The sequence below is a fragment of the Dermacentor andersoni genome, chromosome 3 (genome assembly GCF_023375885.2).
Source record: "Dermacentor andersoni chromosome 3, qqDerAnde1_hic_scaffold, whole genome shotgun sequence".
Taxonomy (NCBI): Eukaryota; Metazoa; Arthropoda; class Arachnida; order Ixodida; family Ixodidae; genus Dermacentor; species Dermacentor andersoni.
In genome coordinates, this window is record NC_092816.1 from 39,436,607 (window position 1) to 39,444,588 (window position 7,982).

Genomic DNA, 7,982 nt, shown 5'->3' on the forward strand with positions numbered 1-7,982 from the left:
AGGCGAGGCACGACTAGGAGCTCCTCCACGATGTTGAGCCTCAGAGGATGATGAGGCACCGGGGATACACATACCTACGTGTTGTTGCAGAACGCGGCAGGACACCTTTTACTAAGGAATCCCGCCACGTAGAACAGGCACGCACCTCACCGCACTCCGAGGGCACACAGAGCTTCACCGTAGCCAAGGCCATCGTCCGTGGGTCGACGTCCTGCAATGCAGTAATGGTTGTGAGGTCATTCGAAAATCACAAGGGGTCCTACACAACATAGGCCAAACAAAAGTGCTTCCCCACAAACACCCTCTGAAATCTGGCCGTTGATCCGGTGAAACGTCCCAAGTTCGCGGGATCGGGGCCACGTGGACAGTTCCCATTGCATTCCGCGTCGCTGTCCTGGGGAGCATCACGCTTATGAGACCGCCACCACGGGAGAGCGTAAGGAAAGGAAAGGAGATACGCAAGCGCTTTGAACGTCGACAAAGATAGCGCGGCGCGAGCGTAGACATGGCCGACGCTGGTCAAAGTGTAGTGTCCTCATCAGCTTAATATCTCATACGGGTTGCATCTGGACCTACGATATTAACCTTATCTCTGCAAGTTGGCGGAGTGCTTAAAGCCTGCTTCATCTCAGGCGCGGGTCGGCCCGGTATTTCACTATCTTCGGTATCGGCCCACGTATGGGGAGAAATTCTCGATCTACACGGCTCCATAAACGCTGTGGGGTTCTCACCCGTGCTCTTGTGACAAAGTAACGACAACACAGTACCGCAAACAATCACAAGGACATTTATTGCACCTTTCGTAGATGCCTGCAAGCCAAGTGGCTATCCACAAAACACTCCGATGGGCGCGCGACAAATCGCGGAAGTCTGACTCACCGCGACCGGATAACCAGCGAATATGTTCGCCCCATGCTGGACACCAACGCCTGGTCGTTCGCGAGTGCGGTCACGCGAACGGTGGCGCGTTCGAACGATCGTGTTCGTCCATTCCGGTGTAGGCCTCACGAGTCGGTCTCGCAGAAGCACGGATCGGCGCACGCGCAGTACGTCCGCGACGCTTGCCGAACCCGAGCCAAAAAGGAAGAGCCTTCTCCTTTTTGCGCCCAAGTAGCCCCGCTGTTAGGTGGCGTTAGCAGAGCCACACTCGCGCCATCTCTCGCAATGCGCTTCAACCACACCGACTGCCGCGGGCACCAAGCCGTGCGGCGAAGACAGATTACAGGAGATGGGAGCTATGCGGGAAAACAACATACCAGGGGATGCGTGACAGTCACGCATCCTCACAACGCACGCAAATTTTTCCGGAACCTAGCAATATACAGCTTCGCCGTAAAAAACAAAACAAAAAGAAACAGACATGCAGTTTACCTTTTCAGCTGGCAATGGCCGGTACTCACGACAGCATAGTTAAGCCCGGCTTACTTGAACTACGTCTGTTCCTTACAAAGGATTGCCTGGAGAATTCCTTGCGCGCATGTGCTGAGTACGGGATTTGTGCAACAAGGTAAATATTAAACCACTCGAACGCCCGTTTGCGTGTGTGTGCGTGTGCGCAATCCTCTTGAAGTCGTAGTCGTGACTATTCTTCCACTGAGATCAACAGCATCGTCAAATAGCATCATTTGTTCGAATTGGACAACAAATGAAAATTCTTTGTTTGCACTTGTCGCTTTACTGTGTTCCAGGGATATCAACTACGACTACAGGGTCGTTTATTTAATCGCGTAAAGGAAAGGAACAAACAAATAGGCATTTCGGCATAAAAGTGCGATGGTCCGGCCTAATTTGGAATTAGCTAAAACAAAGATACGTGGTATGCCGCCACCTCTGAGAAATGACCTTTGCTGGTTAACGAAAAGGATAACTTTCAGACTTGCCCAAGATACACCGATGCATTCTCGACAAGCCGACAAGGCATCATTGCCTGTTGCGTAAAGGTGAAAGGAACGCTTCTTACTTCGGAATGTGTCACATCCAAAAATAAAAAAAGAACGAAAATACCGAGGTGCAAAAGAAGCGCATATAACCACAGTACGTTATGCCACATCCAAGGTTCGTACACAGAGGATGCGAGTTTTGCGGAAATGCGTCCAGACAGCAGCAAAAATGCGCGAGTCGACTACCCCAATCTACATAAGAAAACACTGAAGCATGCCCTGCGGACACATATATTCTGGACGGCGAAACCCTTGGCATGTGTACACAGCGTTCGAGAAGCAGATGTACTATGTACACGTGAGAGGACGGAAAACACAGGAGTTCGGCGGCTGCGGCCTCTCATAGCATTGCGAACGCAGTTGCCTATTACTGCTGCTGCTGGCGCTTACATCTCGTCATCGTACTCGCACACGCAGCGAGAGACGAACGCGTCCGCAAACTCGGCCCACTCCTCCTTGGGAATCGAGGGGCACCTGCGTCTGCCCTCTGAGCTGCGCTTGTTTGGCTTCGCGCACAATTAGAACATGCAGTACTACGGGAGTTGGACTCAACGGAAAGCACCGGAAGACGAATCCATAAACCTGTAGACATGCGAAAGCTGTTTCGGTTGGCTGGAGGCCAATGCGCCAACCGGTGGCGATAGCCAAGTATGAGATAGCAAGGTGCGAGAACAACTCGAGTTCTTAAAGGGATATCAGAGAGAAATACGAAAAAGCCTAGATAGATAGATAGATAGATAGATAGATAGATAGATAGATAGATAGATAGATAGATAGATAGATAGATAGATAGATAGATAGATAGATAGATAGATAGATAGATAGATAGATAGATAGATAGATAGATAGATAGATAGATAACATGGGGTTAGGCCCCTCCACCCGCTAGAAAGGCGATTGGTCAATCTTTCGTGACCATAAAGTTGACAACGAAGAAAGGGGGTGAAAACCATTGAAAAGATTAATCTTGGTGGGTGAACTTTAAGCCCGCCCCCACATCTGCGCACACAAACACACACACACACACACACACACACACACACACACACACACACACACACACACACACACACACACACACACACACACACACACACACACACACACACACACACACACACACACACACACACACACACCCACACACACACACACACACACACACACACACACACACACACGCCCACGCACACGCACACACACACACACACACGCAGACACACACACACACACACGCCCACGCCCACGCACACGCACACACACGCACACACACACACACACACACACACACACGCCCACGCACGCACACGCACACACACGCACACACACACACACACACACACACGTGCGCACGCACGTATATGCACGCACTCGCATACGCACTGCAGACTAGAAAGGGAAGGAGTGAATTATGTGACGTCACTGTAAAGTTGTTGGCGCCGTTTGTTAAACTCGAAGTTCGAAAAGGACAGTTTGTCCTGTTCAACATATCGAACAGCGCAGACTAGAAGTGATACGAACAGGACTGCCAGTAGCCCCGTCGTCTGCGCAGCTCAACGTAAAGCAACTAGCCCAGCTTAGACGCACGCATTTTTTCCCAGAACCTGTCCATGTACAGCTTCGCTGTAAAAAAGAATATAAGTACAACTTCTCGTGTAAATATCCGAGGTCATCTTTATGCTTCTCACTATCTCTTCACATCCTGTTTATATTGTACGTATTGTTTAAATGGTTTTCCGGCTAAACTGTTCAATCGAAAAGGTAAGGCTAAAGAAGTGTGTAAGTATGGGGAAAAAGTAACGCGTGCTTCATTATGCTTGACGTTTGGCGTAAATGGTCCAAAGTTGTAAGTCTATGCGGTCAGGGGTCCACCCGAGACGGTTTCTTTCAGTTGAATAAATGAAGCAAGCATCACTGCGAGCCGGACTAGTTGATATGAATTCATCCTGAAACATTAAGCTAAACAAACGGCGACAAAGAAAAATACGCAAGGACGAGCCATAGCTAAGTGTTAGTATTTTTTTTTAAACATCAGACCTAAATGCCATACAGATGGGCGCAAAACATCTCGAGATTCTATTTGCGGCGCACACGGCGATCACGTGAATTGTCTGGGATACATATAGATACGAGGAAAGTAGCAACATTTCTTTATTTAACATCACAATGGATGGGTGACTCACACGATGCTCTTTTTTATGTGAAATGTAAAACGGTTAGGAAGGCGCCCTAGCACGCGTATGATCTTCCAATGTAACGTGTGTTCGTGCACAACCTGCTTTGACAACACAGCCACCATAGTGAAGCATGTACGTGTGTGTCTGTAGCTTCTGTTTCTTTTGACCATTTGTTGCGTCTTTGTGGGCGGAAGCAGCTCACTCACCTATACCTATACCTGTACTACCTTTACTTGGACAGGAGACGCCAGACACAACAAGAATAAAGAAACCTAAAGTGCGCCAAATCCACCGCTGGGGCGGAGAAAGGCGGCTCGGAAACGGCGACCCCGTTCCAGCTATGCGGGCGGCAGAATGGCGATTATCATCTATAATGCCGGGGGTGCCATTTTCTGTTCCTGTCCTCCGTCTCCTTTTCAGCGCAGCCCGCATAGGAAGAAGTATTTCCTCGGTATGACGACGTCGTTCGAACTCAGAAGCTCTACAACGGCACGTCGCCGTACCCTTTCGTCTTGACGGCCATTCTCGTTTCATTGCCGTTTTGGGTGATGACCGCGCGCATGCGCACTGACAACAGCTCGTTTCGATGCCATGATTTATTATGCATGTAGCCGCACCCATCGAGGAAAAATCCTCGATGGGCGCGCTGCCGAAGGCGCCTCAATTCGGTGTTCCGGTGCGAAGGCGATGGACATGCTACAGCTATCACTATATCCGTCCGTCCGTCCGTCCGTCCGTCCGTCCGTCCGTGTCTGTCTGTCTGTCTGTCTGTCTGTCTGTCTGTCTGTCTGTCTGTCTGTCTGTCTGTCTGTCTGTCTGTCTGTCTGTCTGTCTGTCTGTCTGTCTGTCTGTCTGTCTGTCTGTCTGTCTGTCTGTCTGTCTGTCTGTCTGTCTGTCTGTCTGTCTGTCTGTCTGTCTGTCTGTCTGTCTGTCTGTCTGTCTGTCTGTCTGTCTGTCTGTCTGTCTGTCTGTCTGTCTGTCTGTCTGTCTGTCTGTCTGTCTGTCTGTCTGTCTGTCTGTCTGTCTGTCTGTCTGTCTGTCTGTCTGTCTGTCTGTCTGTCTGTCTGTCTGTCTGTCTGTCTGTCTGTCTGTCTGTCTGTCTGTCTGTCTGTCTGTCTGTCTGTCTGTCTGTCTGTCTGTCTGTCTGTCTGTCTGTCTGTCTGTCTGTCTGTCTGTCTGTCTGTCTGTCTGTCTGTCTGTCTGTCTGTCTGTCTGTCTGTCTGTCTGTCTGTCTGTCTGTCTGTCTGTCTGTCTGTCTGTCTGTCTGTCTGTCTGTCTGTCTGTCTGTCTGTCTGTCTGTCTGTCTGTCTGTCTGTCTGTCTGTCTGTCTGTCTGTCTGTCTGTCTGTCTGTCTGTCTGTCTGTCTGTCTGTCTGTCTGTCTGTCTGTCTGTCTGTCTGTCTGTCTGTCTGTCTGTCTGTCTGTCTGTCTGTCTGTCTGTCTGTCTGTCTGTCTGTCTGTCTGTCTGTCTGTCTGTCTGTCTGTCTGTCTGTCTGTCTGTCTGTCTGTCTGTCTGTCTGTCTGTCTGTCTGTCTGTCTGTCTGTCTGTCTGTCTGTCTGTCTGTCTGTCTGTCTGTCTGTCTGTCTGTCTGTCCGTCCGTCCGTCTGTCTGTCTGTCTGTCTGTCTGTCTGTCTGTCTGTCTGTCTGTCTGTCTGTCTGTCTGTCTGTCTGTCTGTCTGTCTGTCTGTCTGTCTGTCTGTCTGTCTGTAGTGCACCTTACCTTTTCTTAGTTTTTTTTTCTGTCGGTGCGCTCCTTTTCACGTGTGCTTATGGCTTCTTTTCCTATGCGTAATCGCTGTATTCTCTGTCTTCGTCATCAATTAAACAAGATAGTTCGGCTAGATGGTGCTTATTACAGACTTGACACACCATTATTATTATTATTATTATTATTATTATTATTATTATTATTATTATTATTATGTATGCAAATATACAAGCACACTAAGGAAACAGGGAGGGAGCAAATTGACAACTGCCACCGTGAGAGGCACAACGCCTGCCTACTTTTCGGGAGGAGGGAATGAAAAGAGAAGAATAATAGGAAACGAAGAAATAGGAAAGAAAATAGGAAATGAACAAATGACAGAGGCATGGACAAAAGAAAGTAGGAACACGGAAATAAATGTCTGTAAGCGGGAGGCCAAATCAGTTTTCTGCATGAAAATTAGCACTTCTCTATGGGCCTGGTCGCGTTGAGCAGCACTCCCTCTAGGAAACAGGCAAGCGTCAACGGTCTTACACTTGAGTAGAATCAGTCCGTATTCCTTATTTGCAGCGCACGTTGTGTGACTAATGAGGAACACTCCAATATAGAGTGTTCAAGTGTCTCGCAGGAGCCACAGGACCTACACGACGGACTGTCCACACGTGCTTAACGATACAAGCGTTCGCGCACCCAACACAGATCCAACTCTTAGTTTCATTGACGGTGCTGTAGCCCTACGAATTAACTAGCGCGAAAAAGACGTCGGACGACAGCGATGTTTGTCCTACGTGCTTCTCGTTGTCGTGCGATGTCCTTTTTCACGGTAGTTAATGACGTCGCCAGGCGTCGTCAACGAGCCTGTTTGACCAGTCCGCCGCAACGCGATCCCTGGGAGTCAATATAGGCACCTCCTGGAGATGCGCAATTACACTTGTTGTGCAGTCAAGCTGTGCAGTCAGTGGTAGCGGTTAGTAATGGTTAAGTAACCGCGGAAAGCCCCCGTTGCTCAAATGGGTGTCGACGCTCAACGTCCCAGCAGTTAACGAGGAAACGGGAGCCGCTGAAAACCGCTCTGCTGCACGCGGTCGCTCGCGTTAAGAATGAGGAAGCTCGTTGCGCCAGCTCCGCTTATATGCGCACGCGCTGTTTGCTCTGGCTATAAAGTCAGTGACTCGGATACAATTCCTGAAAGAGAGTGCAGTTGTAATCGCTATACTTAGCAGCTGAATGGAGGCTCCATAAGCCTGCACGTTGTAATCGTTATACGTAGCAGCTGAATGGCGGCTCCATAACCCTGCACAGCCGTGAAACGCGATCGCTGAGACTGCTGCGGTCTCAGCGATCGCTGATCGCGATTAAGCTGCGGTCGTTCACCTAATTACGAAATATTGGGCTTACTTTTCACCGTGTTGCTGAGAAAGTGACCCAGTCTGGTACAGTCTACACGACACGCTGTTATCGTGAAGTTTGTGCGCTAATGAGCTACTATCAACGTTTCAGAACCTGTTTGTGTCACGCATTTTACGTTAATGTGCACTTAAGGATCTACGTACTATGTCTGTAGTATTCCCCTGCTGAGGTCGTCGGTTCGATGTCCGGCTGAGGTGGCCGTATTCCTATTCAATCGGAATGCAAACGCACTGGTGTAGCAAGCTTTTGATGCACGTTGAACAAAGAAAGTTGAAGTGCTACGTCTATCGGCGAATCCCATTACGCCAATGCGTTAAGACATGCGATGCACTGTACTATCGCGTTCCCGTAAGCATAGCGTAGCCATAGACTATTGCCGTTTTCCATCCTGACTGTGCGTAATTTATTCAAGTCTGGTGAAGACGCCTGATGGACAGCAGGGGCAGCTGAACAGAGTGCACGAAATTATTGCATGAGAAACACGTTCGGCTGTCGCAGCGCGTGTTAGTGTCATCACTACACACGGCATTACTTCTTTTTCAATGCGAAAGCATTACAGGGCTCATGAAGCGGGAAATCCGGTGGCGTGGCTGGATGTGGTACAGAGTCACGTGGTCACAGAGGCACGCTCTTGCCACTACTCAGCATTTGTCGTCTTTTTCCATAGCTGCCTCCGATGCCGCTCACCATGCCAGCGTTCCCATACTCTCCCTCCATCTACGAAAGCGCTGACGGCACTGGCCCCTT

The 7,982-nt window shown here is 49.4% G+C and overlaps 1 non-coding gene across 1 annotated transcript; it reads left to right on the forward strand.

Moving 5' to 3' along the window:
• Positions 1-483: 483 nt before the first annotated feature.
• On the forward strand, positions 484-681 carry LOC126521013 (U2 spliceosomal RNA). The gene has a single exon (XR_007597177.2). It is a non-coding gene; the product is annotated as a U2 spliceosomal RNA (small nuclear RNA).
• The last annotated feature ends 7,301 nt before the right edge of the window (positions 682-7,982 follow it).